Genomic DNA, 27,438 nt, shown 5'->3' on the forward strand with positions numbered 1-27,438 from the left:
AAGCAAAGCAGATGGAATTCTTCATATTGTATAAATTAGGAAATGGGAAGTATAAAGAGATTCATTTTCTTATTAATATACTGGCTATTAAATAGTGGAGGTAGCATCAGGATTAATATCTTTAACTCGGTCTGCAAATCCTATACGATCCCTAGTCTCCTTACCAGCCATTCACCTTCTCTCTGCCACACTCACTGCCCTGTTTTAGCTGCTCTTTCCCTCATATTCTTGCTGGCTCAGTGCCTTTGCAAATGCTGATCTCTTCTGTTGGAACACTCAGCTTTTTACCTGTTAAACTTCAGATCTCAAATAGCACTGCACATCTACAAGATAACCTTTAATGATTAATGACACAAGATCAGGTCATCCTGTCACATATTCTCAGATTATCCTACACTTGTCCTTCATAACATTCATGACTGTTTATAATTAATTTTTATATTGTTACTTTCATCTGTTTTTTGCCCTACACAACAAACTCCATAAACACAGAGATCAGCTTCTGTATTGTTTGTTTGTATTACACCCCTATTACCAGAGTCTGGAATAGTTCCTGGTACACTGTAGGTGTTAAATATGTGTGGAAAGAATGTATTAGGTAACACTCTACCATGCACCCAAGGACTGTACATTTTCAATGCTGAAAGTGTTTAAGCATCTTCTAAAATGTTGGAGAGAGGATTTTCTTCCTGGATGTTATTAAAAGAAGATGACTTCAAAAGCCTCTTCTAATCTCAGTATTTTAGCAATATAATCTTGGCCTAATCAGTTATTCTTTCTGAGTCTTGGTTCCTGGCTCTAAAGGGAAGGATTTTATCTTTATGTCTTTATCACTTCTATCTTCATGATTCTTTGATGCTATGTTAATAGTATAGGCCAAACCTGATTTAAAATACAGATGCAAACCTACGTATAGTTTTCTCTGGTAATTTATGCCTCCTAATGAAATGGTATAGTGATCTTTGATTTTATTATTTTTATTTTCCCTTTTTGTCATTGACATTAATGTTTTCATCTTGTTTAAATATTATGGAAATTAATTCTTAGCAAATTTTTAAAGGGAAATTTTTATTATTGATTAGCCACGTATTGGCTCTGGAATAACTGATTACACAAAAATACGGCCTTCAAGTACCATTAAAGGTAATGTTTTCAAGTAATAAAGAAAAAAAAAAAGCCCTCAGTTCTTTAGAAAAATACAAGAAGCCAAATGAGATTTGCTTCAATAAATATTGATTTACATAGTCTACAAGGACTTGTATAAGTAAATTCAGATTTAATAATTTAGTATGGGTTTCACAGAGAATACTGTCTTTAAAAGGAAATTTTGTGTTCTTGATGAATAAACACTTTAAAACGCATGTGTTTTTCAGGGAACAAAATAATGTTTAAAATTCTAAATATTTTAGCCTATTTCTTAATGTGTCCTGAAAGTCACATGCAAACTGCAGTGGTCTCAAATTCTGCCAAAGGTTTATTTTCCATGTTCTAAAAAAAAATCTGTGGAATCAAATAACAATCTGCTGGTCATGTCCCAATTTTTTACTTTTAAGACTTTCTTCATATTTATTTTCTTGAGAATTTTAATAAATTATTTAAATTAACTGGACCACAAGTTTTATTTCTATATTATGGATTTAAATTTTTCATATTATATTTGATACTTTTCTAACAAATGTGGATCCAAGATACTGTAAAGTCACTAACATTATTTATTGTACTTCCAAATTTTTTATTTTTCTTCCCATTTTTTATCTTTTTTTTTTTTCATTTTTAAAATGCTTTTCCATCTCTGTATGAATTAGGACATATAGCAGGCTCCTCAACAAGTAGAATTAAAAATATAATGGCCCAAACAAAGTAGATTTTTTTTTCACACAGAAAAATTGTATTTGCCTTGGTGCAGCAGCTGGATAGAGCCAGGGTCCTAGACTTTTTCTCTAAGTTCTGCCCCCTTTAGCTGGTGACTTCCACAGGTTACGCACAGTGGCTGCTCCAGCTTCTACCATCACAGGCATCAGGAGGGGGAAAAAAGCAGAAGACACAACCAATTCTTTCACGAGTATAGCCTGGAGATTTTATACCTCACTTCTCTCACGTCTATTGGCCAGAACCTAAAGATACGGTTACACCAGGATGCAGAAGAGGCTTAGAAATTTGATATTAAACTGAGCAGCCATGTGATAAGTTAAAATTTATATTACTAAAGAGTAAGGGGATATTGAAAATTTGGGAGAACTATCCATCTATGTCACAGTCATCTTTTCCACCCAACCTCTACCCATCATCCAAGACCTAGCTTGCAGGTCTTTTATCATTCTCTGAAATTATTGCTTGCACATTTTTCTGTGCTCCCACAACACTTTGTTATTATTTTTCTGTACAGATTTGTCTCTCTCTTTTAAAATGAATGTCTTGAACTGTATTCTCTGTGTCTCTAGGTCTTTTTATTTGTAGTGCCTATGTTTTGTTGAGGGATAAAGGGATGAAAAAATAATAATTTAGCAGATGTGTTAAGTCAATGAGATAAACAATAAAGCCACCAATCTGTTAGCAAATAATGGAGAATAATTTAGTCAGTTGTCTAGAAAATTTGAGGGAAAAAATGAAATGAAATGTGTTTTCATCTAATTACTCAGTCTAGTTGAAGTAGATATTTGCTTAGACATCTTGAATGATTTCTTTTGATACTTTTCTCACATTAGTAGAGTGTATGCGGAAGTTGTATGTGTGCATTTGGATACCTTCACAATTTTGATTTATTTTGCTTGCTTAAAGTTAATTTTATAATTTAGTAAAATTTTAATTTGTGTGTAACTTTGTGACTTAGAAATATTTATACTCATGAAAATTTGTATAATTTATCTGTAAAGGCTTACTTTATAAACTAGTAATCATCTCTATAAATAAAATACATTCAAGGAATAATAATACAGAGCAGGTTGAATTGAATATAGTTGAATATACACTTTATATTTCTAAGACTTCTCTAAAAAAGATGTTATCATCCAAAGACGTATTTCTGAATGTAACTTTCCCTAACCAATGAAAGAAAATTCACAAGTATTAACACACAAATTATACCACCAAAACCAAAAATTATTCACTTTCAATCTAATATAATTAAGGAAGTTTTCATGGGTCCATACTAAGTATAAGCATGGTCTTAAATATTGTAAGGTAAACAAATGCGCTTATGTCATGGAAAACAGCTTCAAAAGTTTATGATATGGGTAAGTGATGGACCACTAATACAGGATTTGTGGGAACTAATAATAATATACCTTAGAGGTATTCAATTTCAACATGTCCAAAATAGAGTTCTTCTTGCTTTTATCCCCAAAATGGTCAATGAATGACACACCATTCACCTAGTTTCACAACCTGAAGTCAAAAATAATCCCTAACTGCTCAGAACTTTACTGTCTATAACCAATTGGGCCCAAAGAACTGCTAAATCTACTTTCTCCATATCTTTCAAATCCATCTATTTCTTAACATCTTCATAGGCAGTAACTTTAACCAATTTTTTTACCTCTCAATTTAATGTTCTGTCTCTTTTCCTCCAATATATTTTCCACATGTAAAGTAAATAATTCTTCTAAAATATAAATGGCTTCCCATTGTCTTTCTAGTTTTGTCTATTAAACAGTTCTAAGGCCAGTGACAACCCAATAACAACAACAACTGCAAGGGCCCAAATCTCCATTTTTAAGTAGTACTTTCAGCCTATAAGGCCAGGGTTCCTTGAGAACATAGCTGATTCTAGTGCTGTGATATCTTTTCCAGAAATGAAGTGGTACTCAAAGACCAATAGGGGCCTGAGAAAAGAATAAAAAGACCACCTTGAAGTGGTTCATACTGTCTTAAATTTGGGACAATATGACCATCAAAAATAATGACTGTAATTAATTGAAATATTGATTAAAAACTTGCAAAAACAGTCAACTTGACCCTGTGGAGGTAATTATTACACTAATTTCTTACTTTTCATATTGGCAAGTGAAGGAGTTAAGCTTTTAGATGGGGAAATGTAGCACATTCCAATTGACAATAAAAATTATTTTTTACAGAAGAATTCCAGCCATAAAAAGAATGAATGACTTAGAAAGTCACCATTTTGTAACACTTAACGGAATATTTGACTCAGAAAAATGATAATTAATAGTTGCTAAAACCATTAGTTGAAATATTTGGGGGGAAGTGTATATTCTCATGATGCTTGAGTATCACAACACTTATGCTTATAAATTAAAGAATAAAATTGTACACTTTTAAAAGGAGCAATCTGAAGTCACTACCTTACTCAAGTGATTGCTAAGTATGAGGGAATCTAATGATGGACCTCCTGCTATGTTGCAGTGTAAATACATATCAACCAAGAATCACTCTTCCAGATAACTATTTAAAATGTATCTAAGCAAGACTTTAATCCTAACTTAAAGATTACAGAAAATAGAGAAAAGTAAATTAATAAATTAAAAGTTACCATAGGAAACAATTAGACAAAATTGATAAGAGAGACAACTGTCATAAAAAAGAGTTGGGGTGAGCATTCTAGTTAAATTGAGATTAAAGAGCAACAAAGTGTAATATAAGAAACTAGATTAAAAGATTAAAGAGCTGCATGGATCCCCAATATACATATTTCTGGTTTAGCAAACCAGGAAGAAAGGATGATTTTTCTCTCACAATTTGTATATAAGTCCTAAGAGAAAAGACTCCCATCGGCCAACTTGTTTCTAGAGCCCAGCCCATTGCATATGCCACTGATAGTGCCCAGGAAGGGAGAGGGGCACATCGAACACCGCCACATTAAATAATGGAAACACTGGTCATAAAATGAGAACTAACCCAGTGCAATGTTGTTACCAAAATATTTGGCAAACAAAAACATTAAATACAAAAAAAAGAAAAAAACTAAAAATAAATAAATACAAAAAAACCTCAATAAATACATCTAAGTACCTAGACACACCCCAAAAATAAATGTTTATACATTTAATTTTGATGAAGGTATGGCTTTAATTTTTACTTTAAACATTTTATTTTGCCTTTGTTTGTTATCACAACCATGACTTACCTCAATAATGCACTAAACATTAAAAATATTCCCATTTTTTAATTACAAGAGTCTGTAATTTCTTCCCATAGACTGAATTTTTTGAAAGCAGAGATTTTTGCTTTTTTTAACCAGATTTTTTTTTTTTTTTTTTAACCAGCAGATTATCTGGAAGTAAAAAATATCTCAAAAAATGTCTGAAGAAAGATTTTGTTTAAAAAAATACTAACTTATGGTTCCTTTTTTTTTTACAATATATTGTTGATCCTTGAACAATGTGGGAGTTGGGGTGCCCACCCTCCACAGAGTAGAAAATCCGTGTGTAACTTTTGACTCCCCAAAAACTTAACTACCAACATCCTACTATTAATTGATTAGCACATATTTTGTATGTTATATGTATTATAAACTGTATTATTGCAATAAAGTAAGCTAGAGAAAAGAAAACGTTATTTAAAAAATTGTAAGGAAGAGAAAATACATTTATAGTACTAGGCAGTATCTATTAAAACACATCCACTTAGAAGTGGACCTGCATAGTTCAAGCCCGTGTTGCTCAAGGGTCAGGTGTAGTGAGGTTGAGACTGTCCATTAATATAATAAATTTTTCTTTAAGACATGTAGTTGAACTTTCCTCTGTATGCTTGTGCTGCACATGTCAGCAGCAAATTGGTTCAGAATTGTTTCTGCAGGGGTTGCTACAATGCTTAAACTTGAGATCTAGCTAGGGTAGACTCCTCTTTCAAAAAGTTTTCTGATGCATACACATGCTGTTTTAACTGACTACTCTGTTCTTTCTAACAGAACATGATTTTTAAAATAAATGTAACTTCGATTACATTAATATAAAATTCATTATATATGCATATGCAATATATGTAAAATTTATAAAGAAACTATACAAAGCTTAAAATAAGAGTCCATATTTTAATAAAGGAATGTAAGTACAGAGTTTTATTGCATTAAAATAAAATGATCCTTAATTTCAGTAATATAATAAGGGTGTTCTTAAAGTAAGTGACAATCATATTTTAAGGGTTAAAATGCACTTACTTACTATTAATTACTTACCAAAAAGAGATAAACAAGTTTGCAATTTTTTATTTAATGACTTCCAATTGGTATTTCCAATTTTCAAGAATTATATATTTATGATAAAAGTCTTCATGTTTTCCAGAATGTGTTTACATTTCAGTGTAGAAGAAAAAAAGGGAATAATGAAATAAAGCACAAACATGCCATCAAAGGAATAATTTATGTAGGATGTTATTTTAAAAATAAAGGCTGGACAAACAAAAAATACATCTCAAAACCACATACATTCACAAATAAAATACTAAACTGAGAAGAAATGGGAAAAGAAAGCAAATAATAAAACTGGCATTTTTCTACTTCATAGAGAGAAACAGCTGCCTTTTTGCTTATTTCAGTCAATTATTCCCATTACAAGGCCCAGATTAGCCCCTTCTCTTTCATTTCTAAGTCACTGGAAAGAATCCATGAACCACTAATTGTAGTAATGAGAACTGAAATTTTTTTACATTAAAGAAAGTTTATGAGAATTTTTTTTGCTATTAAAGATTGTCTTTTAACATCCTTGTTCATAGACTGGAAGAATGAATGTGAAAATGCCCATACTGCCCAAGTGATCTACAGGTTCAATGCAATCCTGAACAAAATACCAATGATGTTCTTCACAGAAGTAAAAAAAAGAATCCTAAAATTCATATGGAACAACAAAAGTTCCTGAATAGCCAAAGCAATCCTGAACAAAATAAATAAAACCAGAGGCATAACACTACCTGATTTTAAACTATACTGCTAAACTATCGTAGCCAAAACAGCATGGTACTGGCATAAAAACAGTCACTTGGACAAGTGGAGCAGAATAGAGAACCCAGAAATCAATCCGCAAACCTACAGCTAACAGATCTTTGACAAAAGCACCAAGAACATACATTGGGGGAAGGACTGCCTCTTCAGTAAATAGTGCTATGAAAACTGGATGTCAAAGTGTAGAAGAATAAAACGAGACCCAAATCTCTTGCTCTATACCAAAATCAACTCAAAATGAATTACAGACTTAAGTAGAAGACTCCAAATTATAAAATTTCTAGAAGAATACCTAGGGGAAACACTTCAGGATGTAGGACTGGACAAATGTTATTTGAATAAGACCCCCAAAAGCACAAGCAACAAAAGAAAAAAAACAAATGGGATTTTATCAAACTAAAAAGCTTCTGCACATCAAAGGAAATAATCAGCAGCGTGAAAAGACAATCATTTTCTACATAGTGGGAAAAAAATATTTTCAAACTATACATCCAAAAAGGGATTAATATCCAGTATATACAAGGAACTTGAACAGCTTCACTGTATAAAACAAATAATCCAATTTTAAAAATGGGTAAAGGAGCTGAATAGACATTTTTCAAAGGAAAACATACAAATGGCCAACAGGTACATGAAAAAAAATGCTTAACATCACTAATCATCAGAGAAATGCAAATCAAAATCATGTTGAGATATCATTTCCCCCCAGTTAAACTGGCTATTATCAAAAAGACTGAGAAAACAAATGCTGACAAAGATGTGGAGAGAGGAGAACCCTGCTACTCTGTTGGTAGAACTGTAAACTAGCACAACCATTGTAGAAAATAGTATGGAGCTTTCTCAAACAACTACAGATAGAACTACCATATGATCCAGCAATCCCACTTCTGAATGTATACCCAAAGGAATGGAAATCATGTCAAAGTGTCACGTCTCACTGTGTAATGGAGATGCAAAGATTACTCAGAGCCCAAATATTAAGAGCGATGAGAAGCCTGAAGGGACTTCACCAGGAAAACTCACTCAGGAAGGGAGAAACAAGGCCCAGCCCCAAGTTGGTATTTGCTTCAGCTTTTATTTTAAAGACAAAGAAATATGAGAGATAAAACAACTTAATCAATTATTTATCAAAGGAGCAAAAAGAATTGGCTATGGGGCAATCTCTGGAAAACATGTCTAGATACAAAGGAAAGGGAGTGAAGCAGGATAAAAAATTACCTTAGTGTTCTAGTCTAATCTAGCAGAAACTATTTGCTGTTTCCAGCATGTGCTGTTTTCAGCACTTAGGTTCTGATAAGTGCATTTAGGACTCTTGCCCTTGGTACACTCCCTGTCCTTTGTCAAGCTTATATGTTCCCACATCAAAGGGATACCTGCACTCCCATATTCATTGAAGTTCTATTTACATCACAATAGCCAAGCTAAGGAACCAACTTACATGTCCATGGATGGATGACTGGATAAGATAATTGTGTTATATGTACACAATGGAATACTACACAGCCATAAAAACGAATGAAATTCTACCATTTGCAGCAACGTGGATGAGCTTGGAGGAAATTATAAGTGAAATAAGCCAGGCACAGAAAGAGAAATACTGCATGTCCTCACTCATAAATGGGAGCTAAGAAAGAAAGAAAGACAACAGTAAAACACTGAACTTTCAAAAGAAGAGAACAGATCTATAGTTACTATAGTGGGAAAGGGTGAGGAGGAGGAGGATTAGGGAGCAATTGGAAAAGGGACACAAAGAATAATTACCATTTATAATGATGAACATGCTAATAACATTGATTTGATCATCACATACTGTACACAAATACTAATAGTCAACTCTGTACCCCATGAAAATGTATAAACAAACAAACAAACAAAAGATCATCTTTCACCTTGCTTAAAGAAAAACTATCATATATTTTATGGCATTTCTAACAATTTTATTTACAACTACATTACATGGGAGCAGCATAATCTAGCAAGTCAATCTACACTCATCAAACCTGTACTCAATACACTATTCCAAGCACGCTTTTGAAATGTGCACTGACATTGACACTGACACTTTCCTTTAACATCCAGGGAGTTATTTTAATTCAAAATGACTTAATCATTTGGAGGAGAAACTCCTACACACAGAGAATAAGTTACTCTTTTTCTAGTATAATGTGTTTTTGCATATCTTAGAAGTTTATATTCAGGTTTGATAAACCTTCATTTTGTAGATTCTATTGTAGGTTATGTTTTCTAGAAGCTGAGTCTGTGGTAGAGTTTAACATGCAAGAAAGACATTTATGAGGGAGTGACCTGGTTGGGATCAACCCCTGTGGAAGGGAGAAGAATGTGGGGGTGGGCAGAGGGACAAGCCCAGCTGGCTGAACAACAGCCTTGATTGTCGTTTGACTGAGCTGGTGCGAGCTGGTGCGAGCTGGTGCGAGCTGGTGCTAACTTACTTGCCATGCTTTTCCTAAATAGCCAGGACTTTATACCTCAACTCCACAGACATTGGAAGTGGGTGTCCCAGGAAGGGCATAACTTGGAGGGAGGCAGCTCTCCGCTGTTGAGGAAACCGCAGAATGGACTGATAGCTGAAGGCTGTCTTTCCTGGAAACTTATCATCTAGTCCTTCCTTGAACCAGGAATTGGACAGTACATTGCCATGTCTACCATAGATTCCAAATGTCATTCTCAGTTGACAACATACTTAAATCATGTAGAATCCAATGCCTAGAAAATTATATATTTATCATGATATCAAAATTGGGCACATCATATAAATAATTAAAGTTTAGATAGGAACTTAAAGAAATAGGAGAAAATGTATCTTAATACATCCAATTTCTCACAGGATTCACATTCCCTGTTGGATGTGAAACATTTTTTTGATTGACAAATCATAATTACATACATTTATGGGTTACGGTGTGATGTTTTGATATAACTATACAATGTGGCCTGATTAAATCAAGCTAGTTAATGTATCCATCACTTCTCTTACCTATCTTTTTTTTTATGGTGAGACACATGAAATTTACTCTCTTCGTTATTTTGAAATATATAATACATTATTTATGATAGTTACCCTTGTGCAATAGATCTCAAAACCTATTCCTCCTGTCAATCTAAAACTTCACAATCTTTGATCAACAATTCCTCATTCCCTCCCTTTCTTCTCCTCCCATCCTCTAGTAACCATCATTCTATTTTCTACTTCCACAAGTTCAACTTTATGAGATTGCACATATAAGTGAGAGGATGTGAAGCATTTGAAAAAGTTTTTTTAGTCATGATAGTCCGATTTAAAAGACTATGGGAGGCGTCAGGGAGTTTCTTATAATGGACCTGAATAATAAAGAATTTTACCAAAATCACAGCATTAGATCACATTTCCCCAATCATTGTGGCTTGTTGCTTTTTAGTCCAGGACAGTCTTGAGCATGCAGTTGGAGTGTAATCTTGTTACCTTTCACCAGGACACAGCATAAAACAGACTTGAACACATTCTTATAGAATCAAAATACATGAAAACAGTTCCGGCTACTTCTCTTTTGTCTTTTCACTTCTGTAAGTGTGCAGTATTCCACCTTTGACCACAGAAATCTTCTGCTAGTGGAGGTTATTAATATGTTTCTCTTTCCTCCACTCACAATTCCTTCTATATAGCCAATTAACTTTTTTTCCAATGCATCTCACCTTTCTCACCCAAAATAATTGCTGTTACCTTACTGCCCACTTTACTCCCCCTTTCGTCCTTTCCTATTTATTGTTTCTAATAAATGCATATGACCCACGCATATGACTTGGGTCAAATGCAACACTAAAACACAAACTAAGTGATTTAAAACATTTGAGCTTATCTTCCTGGACCTCAAAAGAATATTAATTTTCAAGGTGGCAGTATGAAAGTAAACATCTTTACCTTTGTAGATCTTAACTGTCTCTGTCTCCATTAAAAATTATGAATTGACTTATCTGAGAGATTTTATTGTCTATAAAACTCTTCATGGGACCACTAAATTTCTAAAGACTAAAATTCAAAGACACATTATTAGCCTAAAGAGCTCTCTGGAAGAGAAGACACTGGCAAGATACTAAGGGACTTTCTTAATAACTCTAGAATGTTCCACCCAGGAGACCTAGTAATGAGAATGACCTGCTTGATGAATGAAATTAGTAATGAAACCAGACTTTGATTTCAAAACTTTCCACTAACTGTAAATATATGCATACATTTAACTTCAATTACATAAAAATATACATGTATTTATTTGAAATCAGTAAATAGACTGAGGGTCCAACTGAAAGCACACTAGTTTAGATACCAGAGGTGTAACTTTTAAAACATGGACACATATTTTTGACACTTATCATATTATGAAGAGGGGTCCCCTCCCCTTGTATCTGAGTGGGCTGATAATTGTTCTGACCAAGAGAATAGGGTAGAAGTGACTCTAAGATTTTCAAAACTAAGTCAAAAAGTCATATGTCCTCTGCCTTGTTTCCTGGAACATTTGCTCTGGAGTCCTGGGTCATGATGTAAGAAAATCACTCTTCTCAGGCCACCATATTTTGAAGAAGCTCTGGGCACATGGATAACACTCAGGTAGGAGCTCAGGTCAGCAGTCCCATGTGAGGCCAGGCTTTGAGTCAACCCAGTCCAGATGTCAAACATGCAAGTAAAAGACCTTCCAAATGATTCTAGTTTCCAGGCCTTTCAGCCAGCACTAGGTAGCTAAGATTTCCAAGCTGAGCTCCAGACCTGTGAAGCAGAAATATTGCATCCCTGCTATATAAGCCCTAACTCCTTACTCCCTGGATCTCTGAGCACAGTAAAATGGCTGTCACTTTATGCCACTAAATTATGGGGTGGTTGTTCCACAACAATAGGTATCTAAAATCTCAGGTAATACAATTATATGAACTAATCCTATCCCAACAAGAAGAAAAAGAAGTGAAGCTCATGACAGACACTTAACTTTAAAATTGCATGGTTCCCTAATTATAAGATGCTCACAGAGCCAGTCACTGTAATTGTCGATTTTTTGTATACAAATCAATGCTATTTGATATAAACTATAAACTGTTTACTTGAAAATTTTTTTGTACCAAGTTTAACTAGAGGGAAAAAAATTTAAGCAAAGTTTTTAAGTAATTTAAAAATTAAATAACTTTAAGTAATTTAATAAGTAATTTTTAAGTAATTTTAAGTAAAATTAAGTAATTTTACTGTACTAAATATACCCCAAACTAGTTTAGTATATATACAGTAAAAAAATCAGATAAGAAAAGATAAAGCATTTGTTAGTAGTGATTTGGAAAAGATTGCTTAATAACTATTCAAAAAGCACTGTGATGCATGTTACCCAGAAGTAGGCTTTCTATTGATTGAAAATAGACACTTAGTAAAATTATTTTCAGAATAAGATATTGAATAGCTTTTCCTGTTCCTCTAAATAAGGAATTTCACCTTGTGTTAAAAAAAAGAAAAGAAAAAAAAAAAAAAACTTTCCTGACTTAGCATTTTCTTTTTTAAGCATTTCTTCAGACCTAGAGTTTACTGGTTAATCAGCAAAACTCCTGTAAGTACTTATCTAAGAGAAGAGAGAGAATAAGAAATCTATAAGATTACTGTGTAAGTTCAAGTAATTAATAATTTAGAAATATCATTAAAAGTTTGCTGAGAATTCTAAGTCTTTACAAGCCTAAAGTAACATACTGATAGGTCCCCTGTTCAACTCTCAAATGGCATTAGTTTTTTCCTATACTTACTAGGGTGTTTAATAAAATGCCATGGATCATGTGTAACATGTGCAAAGGCCATGTGCTATCAGAACTGGAATGAAACCTGATAGTCTAGTTCAAACCACCAGTTTAGCACTGGAATTGAATTGTCTCACTTGATTGTGTTACTGCCTCACTTACCTTAAAAAGATGTTGCTTGTGTTCTTTCTACTGGATTGGGTTCCAGCAAAGTCAGGAGTAAACATCTGTGGAGTGTGCCTTGGATTCCTACTGTAGACAATCTGTCTGGCAGATTTTAGAGAGTTGGGAGTTAATTGCAGCACAACCAGAATATTGATACCTCCTTTTCCCCTAGTTTTTGAGATTGGTAGCAAAAAAACTAGCAAGATGTTAAACATAAATGTGCATCTATATCTATGTCAAAAGGGCTCATGTTGCAGTATTATCTCACAGAGATTTAATATCAGTTTATGGATATTTGTATTTCTTTGTTAGTAGTTGGCAATTTTTGCTCTAATCTGACATCATAAACTGTCTCTTGTCAAATCTTATTACTGAGAGATGAACATCGACCACAAGGCCAGTCTTTACTAGTCTATTTTATTTCCTTTCTTAAATCTTTATGTTAGTAAAACTTTTAAGGAGAAGTTTGGCATGAAAATTGCAAGCAGCACTGAATTTAAAGTGTCATATAGTATTATAAAGAGAGAGTATAAAATGAATCATATGGTACATATTGAAAATCTGAGACATAAAGCCAGAATTCATTCCTCTTTTCAGATTTTATTGATATTCTGCACCTAAGAGCACCATAATGCTATATGGGAGTCCTTCATGGATTACAAGGTGTTAAGGGGCTAATTCTTCAGAGACAGGGCTATGAGTATACTTCATTACACCAGCTGAGAATAGTGTATTTTATAAGCCCACCAACTTGAATAGCTCAGCTAAAAAAAAAAAAAAAGACTATAATTTCCTGGAATTTGTCATAATTAGAGTAAATGAGTAAACAAATATCATTACAGCAAATATAAAAAATAAAAATAACACAAAATGCAGATATGTTGGATGCCAGACAATTAGTAAGTGCAAATTTGTACTGTACCTTTAGGCTATTGTGCTTTCATATTAAAAGCATGAGGTATTTAAGAAAATAAATATGAGGGGTCTTCAAAAAGTTCATGAAAAATGAATATTATGAAGAAACTATGCATGCATTTCAAAAAAATTTTGCACCAAAATAAATTTATAGTAACTTGTGCTAACATATCTGAACAGGATATAGTCTGAGGCACTGAGACAGATAAGACATTGTTTTGAAAAGAGCCCCTACAGAGCAAAATGAATTATGCTAAAATTGAAGCAAGAAGAAACATCAAATTTATGGTGAAGCTTGCATGTGAAAATGGTGAAATCACTGATGTTTTACTCAAAGTTTATGGGGACAATGCTAAAATAAATCGGCAGTTTACAAATGGATAACTTGTTTTGATAAAGGATGAATATGCTGAAGATGAAGACTAAAGCAGCAGAACAACCAGATCAATTTAGAAAAAAATAATAATAATCTTGTTTGTGCCCTAATTGGAGGGGACTGATGATTGTAGGGACCCAAATACCCCAAGGGATCACACCCCGATCACATAAGCCCTTCTCGGCCACACCCCATCATGGTGCTGGTTGCCCTTCTCTTCCGTATTCTCCTTCCCGCCGGTGCGAATTACACACCAATCAGCTCCCCCCCAAACCCCATGCGGTATGCTAAGTAGGGATTGTATTTTAAGCCAATCAGCTTTCCCTTTAAAGCCCTATATATGTGTGTGTGTGCTGCCTAATAAACGGGCTCTCTCTGGTGGATCGTCAACTGGTGTCGACTCTTCCTTTCATTTGGTGCCGAAACCCGGGATGGAGCTTCTCTCGAGCAGTGACACTTTTCAGATCGCAGTGGCAACATCTTCCAAGTCGCCCCTCAGGGCTCCCTCGAGCTGTAACACTTTTCAGATCACAGCGGCAGCACCTCTCGAGTTGCCCCTCAGGAACTCCGTCCCGCCAGGACCGGCCTCCCTTCCACCGCTCACCATTGACGGTCCACCCTCGTCCATTGTTTTTGGGGCTGGCTTCTTCCACTCACCACTGGCTCATCATTAGGTAAGCCCCCTTTTCTAAAGGGCACCAGCCCTTTTCAGGCTACCACAGGGAGTCTAGATCGTCCGGTAGCCCCTAACACCCATACCCACTCCACCACGGTCTTCACGACCACCATAAATTCCCAAATTATAACAGGTTCCAAAGCCCCGGTAAACTTTTACTTTCATTTTTGGAGGTTAAAAGCCCCATTCTGTTCTCTCCTTCCCTCTTTCACCCTCTTGTCCACCACTCTCTTCTAATGTCTGTCCGATTTTCGTCTCTCTCCACTTCCCGGGTCGGGACCGAACCAGAAATTCCTAGTGCTAGGTTTCCTTCAGGCACCGGGCTTTTGCCCTAGAGAAGTGAAGGTCTGGGTGACGACCCACACCTCCCTTCTCGCCTCCTGGTTCGTACCTGAACCTGCCGGGACTGACGTGACCTACTGGGGACGCCCTCTAGGATCCCGCCTTTCCCAACCGGCCAAAGGATCTGTCTTATCACTAATCTCTGTCCGATTTCTGTCTAAATTCCCATTAAGAGACCAGAATGGGCGCTTCCTCCTCCTCCCTAGGGGACTCTCCACTTCAATGCCTTCTGAAAAACCTCGCCAACCTTTCCCTCAGGCCGGATATTAAGCCCAAACTCCCCACCAAATTCTGCACACAAGATTGGCCTTATTATCCTTTAGATAATCAAAACACATGGCCCCCTGAGGGCACACTAAATTCTAACATTCTACGAGACCTCTTTAACTACTGCCAGCACCTAAAAAAATGGAAGGAGATCCCCTACATCGAGGCTTTTCGCCTCTTGGCTCAGAACCCCACCCTCTGTTCCTCCTGTGCTCCCTCTCAATTCCTTTTAGCCTGTAAACCCTCTTCACAGTCACCCCTCGATTCTTCCACCTTTGACCCTGCTGATGAACCCCCACCCTACCGACCTCCTCCTCCCCCAGTTCCTCCAGCGTCCGCTCCTCCTCCCTCATCATCCGCGTCACCTTCTGCACCTCCTGCGCCATCCACTCCCCCGTCTTTACCCTCACCTACTCCTGACTCACTAAGCCCCCCTTTCACCCATTCCTGAGGACCTCCCCCTGCCCCTTCAACAATCGCCCCACTATGTGAGGTAGCTGGGGCTGAAGGAGTAGTTAGGGTCCATGTTCCCTTTTCCCTAGCAGACCTTACAGAATTAGAAAAAAGACTAGGCTCTTTCTCTACCAACCCTACCACCTACATTAAAGAATTCCAATGGAAACTGCAGGCCTACAGCCTCACACATCATGACATCTTCATGCTCCTGGCGAATATCCTCCTCCCTGAGGAATGCCGCAGGGTCTGGGATACAGCCCAAACCCATGCCACTGACACCCATCGTACCAATCCAGATCACCCGCCAGGCCCCCAAGCAGTCCCAGAACAGGAACCTAATTGAGATTATAACACAGCCCAGGGAATCCAGGCTCGAGACCATTTTGCCTCTTGCTTAATAATTGGCCTCAACAAATCGGCTCGCAAGGTCGTCAATTTACAAAAAATTCAAGAAATTGTCTGAAAAAGGAGGAAACTCCCTCCGAGTTCCTCAATAGATTAACTCAGGCCTTTCAAGAATACACTAACTTAGACCCCAACTCAGAAGATGGCCGGCATGTCCTTATGACATATTTTCTAGCCCAATCCTACCCTGACATTAAAACTAAACTTAAAAAATTAGAGCAGGGTCCTGCAACCCCTGAGACTGAAATCCTGTCAGTGGCCTTCAAACTCTTTCATAATTGAGAGGAGGAAAAGAAACGTCGAAAACAAAAGGCCGACCATGCCAACTTCCAGATGTTGGCCCAGCTTATCAAACCCCCTGGGCGCCCTCCCACAGCCTCCACCTCTAAGCCTCCACCTGGAGCCTGCTTTAAATGTGGAAAGGAAGAGCATTGGGCAAAGGCTTGCCCCACCCCCAGGCCCCCCACCACTCCTTGTCCAAAATGCAAAAAGAAGGGACATTGGGGATCTGATTGCCCCCTCGCCCGAAGGGGTGAGGGACCAACTGCCCCACAGTCCCTCGAACTGTGGACTCCACCTATGGTGGGCCTCGCTGAGGAGGACCGACGGAGTCTTGGGCCCTTCCCAACCATCTCTATAACAAAGCAGGAGCCCAGGGTATCCATGGTTGTGGACAACCACCCAATATCTTTCCTCCTGGACACTGGAGCCACCTTTTCGGTCTTAAGGGAATATAAAGGCCCCACCACCTCCAGCAGCTCTCCTATAGTCGGGGTAGGAGGTAAACAAATCTTTCCCCAAAAAACCCCTCTTTTAATCTGCTGCCTTTAAGGCACTCAATCCGTTTTCTCCCATTCCTTTCTAGTCATGCCACAATGCCCCGTCCCCTTGTTGGGACGGGACATTCTATCACGGCTTCAAGTCTCCATTGCCTTGCCTCTGTCCTCTTCTTCTTCCCCCGTTTCCTTCCTCCTAGCGATAGTTCAAGCCCAAGGTCCTACTAATTCCACCCCTCCAAAAAATTCCTTACCCATCCTGACGCACCTTGTTAACCCCACAGTTTGGGACACTGCCAGCCCCGCTCTGGCCCAGTGTTCCCCTGTACGTATAAAACTAAAAGACCCCTCCAAATATATTTGCCTGGCTCATTATCCATTAACCACAGCAGCCCTCCTCGGGTTAAGTCCCATCATTCAGGACCTATTAAAAAAGGGGTATCTCCATCCCACTCGCTCCCCTTTCAATACTCCCATACTCGCTGTAAAAAACCCTAATGGCGCCTTTCGTCTCGTCCAAGATCTCTGTCTTGTTAATGCCGCTGTCATTCCCATTCATCCCCTTGTATCAAATCCATACACTCTTCTTTCCAAGGTCCCAGCGACCTCTACTCATTTCTCGGTTTTGGACTTAAAGGATGCCTTCTTTTCCATACCCCTGGAAACCGGCACTCAGGACATTTTTGCCTTCACATGGACCGACCCCCATTCCCGCCACTCCGAACAACTCACTTGGATGGTCCTGCCTCAGGGATTTCGGGATAGCCCTCATATTTTCGGGCAGACCCTAGCACAGGACCTCAAATCTTTTCACTTAAACCATCCAGAGTCCACCTTATTACAATATGTGGACGATCTCCTTCTATGCAGTCCTTCATGGGAACAATCCCAAGCTGACACTGCCCATTTGCTTAACTTCCTAGCGGGTAAGGGATATCGAGTGTCCCCCGCCAAAGCCCAAATCTCCTTGCTGTCTGTAACCTACCTTGGTTTTCTCCTCTCCCTGGGAAAGAAGGAAATCACCCTGGACAGGAAACAGCTTCTTACTGACCTGCCCATCCCCAAAACCAGAACAGAAATCCTATCTTTCCTGGGTCTAGCCAGATATTTCAGAGCATGGATCCCCAATTTCTCTTTGCTAGCCCGACCTCTCTATAATATGAGTAAGGGTCCTCCTGAATAACCTTTACTCTCCTCACCTCAGCGCCCTTTTCTCAAGCTTTGGCAGGCCCTTCTAATGGCCCCTGCACTTCATCTCCCTGATCTAACTAAACCCTTTTTCCTCTATGTTCATGAATTTTGAGACAAGCTCTAGGCGTCCTAGGACAGAATTATGGCCCCTCCTTTGCCCCTGTAGCATACCTATCAAAACAGTTAGACCCCACTGTACAAGGCTGGGCACCCTGTCTAAGAGCCCTAGCAGCAGGGCAGTTGCTGCATAAGGAGGCATCCAAATTAACATTTGGGGCACCTCTTACCATTCTCTCACCACATCACCTTAAAGACTTCCTTACCTATAAGGCTCTCCACTCCCTCCCACCTTCCAGAATTCTAACCCTCCTATCCTCGTTTCTGGAAAATCCTGCCCTATCCTTCAATACCTGCCCACCCCTAAACCCGGCTACTCTACTGCCTATACCAGATTCCCCCAACACGCCTTTGCACAGCTGCATAGAAAGCCTTCAAAATTTTATACCTTACCGCTCTTCCAGCACTGAGGGGCCCCTGTCTCATGCTGATCTCGCATGGTTCACAGATGGATCCTCATTCAAGGAAGGAAACACTCATTACACAGGTTATGCCATAGTCTCCCTTGATTCGGTTATAGAAGCCCAACCTTTACCCAGGGGTTCTACCAACCAGCAGGCTGAACTTATCGCTGCCACGCGAGCCTGCGTTCTAGCTGAAGGAAGAACTCTTAACTTATACACTGACTACAAATATGTCTTTCATATACTTCTCTCTCATGCCGCCATATGGAAAGAATGCGGTCTGCTTAACACCAAGGGTAACACAATCACCAACTCAGTTTTAATCTCCACATTAATCGAGGCATCCCATTTACCTTGTGAATTAGGAGTCATTCATTGCAGATCCCACCAGAGGGACGATTTCCCAATCACTTGCGGGAATTGTAAGGCTGACCTCGCCGCACGCACTGCGGCATGGCACCCACAGACACAAAACCAACTTCCCATTCTTCCATACGGCTCCCAAGGTTCACAGACACCCTCTCAGCCTCAACCGCCTAATGATGATAAGTCCTCTCTCTTTCACTTGCTCCATGACCTGTTCCACTCTAGCCCCCAAGTTTTTACAAGCCTTCTTTTCAGTCACCCCATCTGACAAAGCCCTCTTACAAAAAATTTCCTCCTCATGCACAATCTGCCAGCGTACCAATCCTAACACCCCTCTCAAACCTGGGCCATACCCCTCCCACCAGGCCAGAGGTCTCACACCCGCAGCCGACTGGCAAGTCGATTTTACACACATGCCTTCTGTCCGGCGCCTCAAATACCTCTTGGTGTTTGTTGATACCTTTTCAGGATGGTTAGAGGCATTCCCAACATCCAGTAAAAAGGCCTCCACCATAGCCCAGACTCTCCTTTCCCAAATCATCCCACGATTTGGGATGCCCACTTCCATTCAATCTGACAATGGACCTGAATTTACCGCCCAGATAATACAAAAACTCTCCCAGTCACTCTCTCTCCCCTGGCACCTACATTGCCCTTACCGACCTCAGGCATCTGGAAAGGTAGAGAGAACCAACAGAACCTTAAAGGACATACTAACTAAATTGTCTCTAGAATTACACCTTGATTGGGTCCGTCTTCTACCTCTCACTCTACTCAAGACCAGAGCTCTCCCAAAAAAGCCCTCCAATCTTTCCCCTTTTGAAGTCATGTATGGTAGGCCCCTCCTACCCCCGGGGATCACAGCAACTGAAGGACCCATACCACCCACCATGGCCTTACCCTTGCTCTCCCACCTTCGCACCAAATTATGGAAGTACCAGGACTGGCTACTTCCAGATCCGTCACTTTCCAAAAATAACCTTTCACTCAGCCCAGGCCCTTCCTCAACCATTTATAACCACACCTTCGCCCCACCAGGCTCTTTCTTCTGGTGCAATGGAACCCTCTCTACCTCCATCCTGCCTAATCTTACTGCCCCATGCCTTCTTGTCACCATCGTCCCTCAACTCACTCTGTACACCAGTTCAGAACTGTTCTATCTTCTTCACCCACCCTCAAGACAAAAAAGGGCCGCCTCCTCCCAATCATGGTTGGTATTTCCTTAACAACATCAGTGGTCGGAGCCGGCCTGTCGGGAGGAGCCTTAGGACACAGTTTATGGGCAGTCGAAGACATAAATGCTAAACTTGAAGGGGCTCTGACCTCCACTGCCGAATCTCTTTCCTCTCTACAGAGACAGATCACCTCTTTAGTTCAGGTCACCCTCCAAAACCGCAGAGCACTAGACCTCCTCACTGCAGAAAAAGGAGGTACTTGCATCTTCCTTAGGGAAGAATGCTGTTATTATATCAATGAATCTGGTCTAGTAGACGAACCACATCCAGTTCTAACCCCTTTTCTTCTTTTATACTATCCTAACTTGGATTTGGCCCATTTTGGGACCTCTAATCATTATCCTCATAATCTGCCTTTTCTTGCCCTGCATCATTAGGTTTCTCTAATCAGGCCTTTAACCAGCTTTTGCTTAGAAACTACCAGCTTCTAGGTACCAATGAACCCCCCGCCTCATCTCGTGAGCACCTCAGCCGATGCTGAAGAGACACCACCTTACAGAGGAAATGCATTCCTACACGCCCTCGCCACCGACGCCTGGCTGCTCCCTCCAGTCTCCAACTATGAACAATGGAACCAGTGCATATTCAACTTGTGGCTTCAAGGAACGTTTATGGACTTTTCCCCTTTTGAAATTACTTGTTTCTCCACCCTCCTTTGGGGTTTCATAATGGGTATTTATGTACCTTCCTCCTTTTGCCCCCCCCACAATGCCCCAGTTCAGCAGGAAGTAGCTCGATGACTTCAACGTCCCCTTTCCTAAAACAAGAAAAAGGGAGGAATGTAGGGACCCAAATGCCCCAAGGGATCACACCCCCATCACATAAGCCCTTCTCGGCCACAACCCATCATGGCGCTGGTTGCCCTTCTCTTCCGTATTCTCCTTCCCCCCGGTGCGAATTACACACCAATCAGCTCCCAAACCCCATGCGGTATGCTAAGTAGGGATTGTATTTTAAGCCAATCAGCTTTCCCCTTAAAGCCCTATATATGTGTGTATGCTGCCTAATAAACGGGCTCTCTCTGGTGGATCGTCAACTAGTGTCGACTCTTCCTTTCAATGATTAACAGCAGAAACAATAGCAAACACCCTAGACATCCTAACTGATTGACTGAGAAATTAAAAGTTGTGCAAACTTTCCATTTTCCAGGTGCCAAAACGGATGTGCCCAAATCAACTACAGACAAGAGCAGAGCTTATAATGGGAATTTTTAAAAAGTGGTCATCGAGATCCTAAAGCATTTATTTGAGAAATTGTAACAGGAGTTGAAACGTGGCTTTACCGGTATGATCCTGAAGCACAATCAAAACACTGCTACCAGGAGGTGGAAGTGGTCCAGTCAATGAAAAAGTAGACCTGTCAAGAGCAAAGTTCATGACAGCAGATTTCCATGAGGTGGAAGTAATCCAGTCAATGCAAAAGTAAATTTCTCTAGAGCAAAGGTCATGGCAAACATTTTTTGGGATGCTGAGGAATTTTGCATGGGGACTTCCTGGAGGCCCAAAGAATGATAACACCTGCTTATTATGAGAGTGTTTTGAGAAATTTAGCCAAAGTTTCAGTGGAATGCTTGGGAAAGTTTCACCAGAGAGTCCTTCCCCACCTTGCCAATGCTCCTGCCCATTCCTTTCATTAAACAAAGGCAATTTTGCAGGAGTTTCTATGGTAAATCATTACACAACCACCTTAAAGTCCTGATTTGCCTCATTCTGACTTCTTTTTGTTTCCTAATCTTAAAAAAATCTTTAAATCCTTTTTTCTTTAGTTAATAATGTAAAAAGACTGCATTGACATTGATAAATTCCAAAGTATCCAAAAGACTCTTAGCTCTTCAGTAGTAGACTAAATGTCTGGTATCATCACTTATAAAAGTGTCTTGAACCTGATGGCACAAACTAATTTTGAGAAACAATGTTCATATTTTTTTGTTTTTATCTTTTAATTCCATTTTTCCATGAACCTTTTGAAGTGTCTTTGTAGAACTTCCTTCTTCTTCATCCTGATAATATTGTATATTCCAATGGCTAAATGTTCACCCTTCATGTCCTGAAGATTAAAGCACAGGATTTCTTTATTCTATATCTGACAGAGCAATGAGTTTGAGTAAGAACTCAAACTCTGGCACTAGTAACTCAACAAGTAAAAGTTGAAAATGCATCTAATGCCTCTGTATTAGCCAATCTAAAGACAAGTCAATGTTTTGAAAAGACTGTTGTAAACACTTTTTGAAATAAAGAGCATATAACTCTCTTATTCATAGCTTCTCAAAATATAAGGTTTTGTCCTATATGAAAAGAAAAGAAATATTCAATACAACATTTTTGAGGAGATATACACATTTAAGCCAATTTGGTCAATTTGAGTCCATTCATTCTTTCAGTCTCACAAACATTTATTTTATTGTGTGCCTGCTTATTTGCCAGACCCTATTTTTACCCTAAAGTAGAGAGAAAGGAAAAGAGCTCATTCCCAGGAAAGCTGAGGAGGCATTGTGCTTGAGAAGAAAGGCTGGATTGAGCAACCGAAGACCAGAACTGCAGTCTCAGAGCCTTGCTCATAATATGAACACAATCCACAGCTGATAAAAAGAACAGAGATAATCTCTTTCTCTCTCTCATTCTGTCCTTCTTAGTTATTATATTCTTGTTTGCCAGTTTATTTCTTTTTTCTACTCTTCCTTTTTTTTTTGTTTGATTTTTTTTAGATTAGTTCATCATTTTTCCTGTAACTCTCTTCCCTTATGTAAGTTGTTCTTCCGTTAAAATTTCTTCCTATGAACCATAAAGAGTGAATAATGTTTCCCATAGGGACTCCACTTGATAAACCTATGAAAACACTGAAATGTCAAGATGTCAAAAGGAACATACACATATGGAGCCGAGTCACAGAGAAAATCAGTGGGACAGGAGCTAAGATCTTCAGTGAATAAAGTTATGGAACCAGGATGGAGGTTGATGAGGGAATTTTGTCAAGTATCAAAGAATCTAAGCTTTTGGGAAAAATAAATGAGGAGAAATGACTTAAAAGTCACAATGGGGAACAGGGAGATCATCTATTTCATTTCCTGACCCCACTGTATTTGAGAGGCATGCAGGCAAGGAAGCATCTTAAAGATTCAGCCAGATTTAGGTTAGGGCTGGAAGTGATCAGAAAAACAACAGAAGAAAATGACACACCAGAAAATATATATCCTAGGATTCAGGCAAAGATGTGGCAAAAGGAATATGTGACTGCTATTTAAATACATTAAGTTTTTCAAAGACAGATGATATGGACTAAATTGTGTCTCCCAAATTTTATGTATTAGAAGTTTGATCCCTACAGCGATTGTTAGGAGGGTGGGACATCCCATTATGGTAAGAAAGGTGAGGTCTTGAAGAGATGATTAGATGCTGAGGACCGTGCCCTAACGAATGGATTAATAATGGTGGTCATGGGCATGGTTCTAAGGGCTTTAAAATGTAAGAGTATGTCTCTGCTCTCCTATTTCTGCCACGTGAAATCCCTGGGCCACTTTTGCCACCACCAAGCCCTTCATCAGATGTGTTCCCTGGACTTTGGACTTCCCAGCTTCCAGAACAGTAAGCAATAAATTTTGTTTTCTTTATAAATCACCCAGTTTCAGGTATTTATGATATAAGCAACAGAAATGAACTAATACAACTGGAAAATTCAAAAGCTAAGGAAAAATGAGTTTGTGAAAAGAATTACATAATGGATGGGACAGGCATTTTAGAATATTAACAGCAGCGCCATTGCAGATTTTTATGAATAATTTAAAGGAAGAGATGGGGGAAAACTTTTAGCCATAGGCATTAAGATTTAGAAAAATTCTGGGAGAAATCTGCAAACTGTATTCTGTGATGCATGGCATTTTCTTGAAGACCGTAGAGGAGACTTCCAGCTGTCCATATAAGCTCATTCCCTTTTTCTTCCCTTGTAATGAGGAGTGGAGTTCAAGGCTGTCCAGACAGCCTATATTTTCCAGCTCCCTGGCAGTTAGGCATGGTCATGTGACTGAGTTCAAAGCAATGTGCATGAGTACAATAATTAAATTATTAAAATTTAATATATCTCTAGAGTTTCTTTATGGAAATGCAATAGCTATGAATCAATATTTTCTTTTCCCACATTTTTATAAATGTGTAACTAACATACTATACTACTCTCTGCATCCTTTTCTTTTCATTTGTCTTGCATATCTTCCACTGAACTTAGAAAGATGCTCATTGTTTTATTTATTTATTTTTTTCTGTAGTGTTTAGTATTACATTTTATGGATTCACCATTTTTTAAACACTCAGCTTTAATGAATATCTGGGTTCATTTATTTATTCAACAAACCTTTATTAAATCATACCATGTACTAGGCTTACTTCAGATTTTTATCAGTGAACAAAACAGGTAAAGATTAAAACCTTCATGGAATTCATATTCTAAGTAGGAGCGACAGATAACATGGGAACAGTGTTCTAAGCAAAGGGAAGGGCATTATTCTAGCACATGCCTGGCACGTTTGAAGAACAGCAGAAAAGTCAATGTGCCTGGAGCACACAGTAGGTGAAGAGGAGATCAAAGGGCAGCAACTGGCAGTACTTAGATATTTTCTGAGTGGATTGTTAAATTATTGCAGGCTTTAAGCAGCGAGCTGATTTGGCTTGGCTTTTTTTTTTAATCACTGATCATACTGCAATAAATGAACTTGTGCACTTATCATTTAAGTATATGCAAGTATCTTTGTAGAATAATTTCCAGATTTAGGCTTATAGGAAAAAGGATATTTGCTTTTGTAAATTTGATAGATATTGTCAAGAATGATTCTCAACAGAGGCTGAATCATTTCACACTCCTACCAGCAGTGTGAGTATCTGTTTCTGTTTTATTTTTATTTTCTTTTTCTCCTGCCCATGTATGTGTGTTGTCATTGTTGTTTTAGTATGAAAGACCTTACTTTTTTTTTGCTATTTGCTATGGTTGTTCTTCTATTGGACAGAAGAGATGTAAGTAAGCTCTTATGAAGATAGAAAAGTTTCCCGGATTAAAAAAAGGAGCAGTTTTATATTGTACAAGAATGTGAGGTAATTAATACTGTGAAGTTCTGAAGATTCAGGACAGGACACCACTCATAAGTACACGAGCAAATATGCACCTCACATGGGTTGAGGAATTTTCATTTTAATGAAAAGAACGAGTGTGTATAGATGCGGATAGGATTGTCAGTTGGTTAGAAGCCAGAATTGGACTTCACTCCTTGGTGTATCCTGTTTTTTTCTTGATGGGCTGGGGGCACTAGATGATCTATTGAGAATAAAATTGATTATGGAAAAAGGGAAGCAAGTGCAGATGATAAAATATCTCTTAGGGAATGGGAAAGAACATTGCCTAGTGAAATATAATTCAAATGAAATCAGTTAGGACACTGATCAAACAGGTGACCGTGAATGTATAGCTTCACCAATTGATTCAGGTATGTGGTTTTTTTCCCAGCAGTTTCAGATGTCTGTGAACAGACAAAGAAAACACAGGCAGTAGGGTTTACCTAAGATGCTTGCAGGACAGGTGGGACGAAAAGACATCACTTAAAGATTGTTTAGAAATCCTTTAGAGAGAAGTAGAAGTATTAGACTATGAAATCTAAGGTAGAAAGAAAAAATGCATCCTAAAATCTTTAAAGAAAATTTGAATTTCCTTCTTCCATTTTGTACTACATATCATAACCTACATCATCCTCTGTATCACCATAGTGTGACCTGCGCTATATTCAATACAACAGAATTTTTTTGAAATTAACTCTTTAATTGCATATTAAAATTATATAACTGTTGTGTACACCATGATTTTTTGAAATATGTATACATTGTGTCATGGCTAAGTTAAGCTAATTCACATATGCATTACTTCACACACATCATTTTTTTGTGTGGTGAGAAAACTCAAAATCTACTCTCTTGGTGATCTTAAAGAATATAATTCACTGTTATTAACTATAGTTACTATGTTGTACAATAGATCTCTTGACTTTATTCCTCCTGTACGTCTGAAATTTTGTTATTATTCCAAAATGCCTGTCCCAGCCATTGTAGTCAAGGTGGGGGAGGGGCAATCTACTTGCCTGGTCATTTTCCTGGAACAGAGGATGACTCTATGGGTGTGAGTACTGGACTTCTTAATGCATTTTCAACTCCATGAGTGGGAGTGGAGGGCTGCAGACAGTCCAGAAGGGGATAAAGGGCTAGAGCTCACTGAAGTCTCCACCTGCACCAGAAGAACCCTGTTCTGAACCATACAGCTGGCCCCAGATGGGACTCGACACCGGAAGAGAACTTAGAAAATGTTGAGGAAGGCATCCCAGAGTATCGAGTCCCTGTGTCAGTTTATGAGACTACTGTGAAAAAGCACCACAGACTGAGCGACATACAACAACAGGAATTTATTCTCTCACAGTTTTAGAATCTAGAAGTGAAATTAAGGAGTCCGAAGAGCCATGCTCCTTCTGCAGGCCCTAGAGGAGAATCCTTTCTTGCTTCTTGTCGCTTCCGCTGGTTGCCAGCAATCCTTGATGTTCCTTGGCTTAGACATGCCTCACATCAATTTCTACCTCTGTCTTTATGTGGCCTTCTCTTCTCTGTGTCTAAATGTACCTTTTCTTATAAGGACACCAGACATATTAGAGTTAGAGCCCATCCTAACCCAGTATGACCTCATTTTAACTTGATTACACCTGCAAAGACAGTATTTACAAATAAGACCATATTTTGAGATGGTGGGTAGATATGAATTCTGTGAGGAAACTATTCAACCCAGTACAATCTGTGAGCACAAAGCCCTAGATAAAGGCTTCACCTGCCAGGGTCTAAGGACAGTGTATGAACATGAGACAAGTTTCACTAAGAAATTGGGGACTTTTTTTTTTTTTATATAAAATCAGCTTAATGTGATCTGATTCATATTCGCTTTGAAATTTCGCATCTATTTTTACCTTATTGCTACATTCATAACTTCCAATTAATTATCTTATAATAAATATGTATGTCCAGCCAGTAATGAACTTGCAATCATGTCAAGAAAATGGTAAGTTGCATGAAATAACTAGGA

Source organism: Cynocephalus volans, chromosome 13 (assembly GCF_027409185.1).
Source record: "Cynocephalus volans isolate mCynVol1 chromosome 13, mCynVol1.pri, whole genome shotgun sequence".
Lineage (NCBI taxonomy): Eukaryota > Metazoa > Chordata > Mammalia > Dermoptera > Cynocephalidae > Cynocephalus > Cynocephalus volans.